This window comes from Echinops telfairi, unplaced genomic scaffold (assembly GCF_000313985.2).
Source record: "Echinops telfairi isolate 266 unplaced genomic scaffold, ASM31398v2 ScPeMD7_7469;HRSCAF=8507_1, whole genome shotgun sequence".
In the NCBI taxonomy this organism is placed as follows: Eukaryota; Metazoa; Chordata; class Mammalia; order Afrosoricida; family Tenrecidae; genus Echinops; species Echinops telfairi.
In genome coordinates this window covers 66858624-66859373 of record NW_022111373.1, presented here as the reverse complement: position 1 = coordinate 66859373, position 750 = coordinate 66858624, and positions in this window count along the sequence as shown.

Genomic DNA, 750 nt, shown 5'->3' with positions numbered 1-750 from the left:
AACTTCCCTCAGCGTGTCTTTAATTACCTTTCACTTTCTCGCTGCCTTTAGCGGCTTGAACCACTAGTTAGCCAAAAACCAGCATTCGGGAATACAGTTGTGCCGGGCAGAGTGCTGAAGTAAATGGGCGCTGCTCTGCAAAGGCTTACCTGGAGAAAGGAGAGGGCAGAGAGCGACCCACAAGTAAATGGGCTTTGGCTTCGCAAGCGCTGGGGTTTGGTCCCTAATTCTGTGACTGTCTTGTCACTGGAATGCTACTGTGTCCTCTGGGTTCTTAGTTTCTCCTTCTATGAGGTGGGGATGATTGTGTGAATATCCACAAAGAAATTGTGAAGCTGAAAGAGACAGTTGTTTGACATAAACCTGATCAATTCAAAGGGCCTTCAAGATATTAATGAGCTAAATAATTACTCCTAACAAGATGAAGTGTGGCTTGCTTGTTGTTATATGGTAGTTGTAGCTCACAGAGCTCCAGAAATATATATTGCCAAAAGTCAAGTGGTCATATATCAAACATGCTATCATGAATTACACAAGACAGTTTATCATTTAGAGTTAAATTATGTGGTGGAGACTAAAATTGCTATAAAATTTCAGGGGAGAGGAAGAGTAATGGTGACTAGAGTAGAAATGGGAAGATTCTTTGAAGGAGTGGCATGTATTAGACTTTGAAAGATAGTCATAATAGTGTGAAGACAACATGCCGGCGCGGAGTAGGGAATCAGTGGAGAGGTCTAGGGGGCTGGTCCC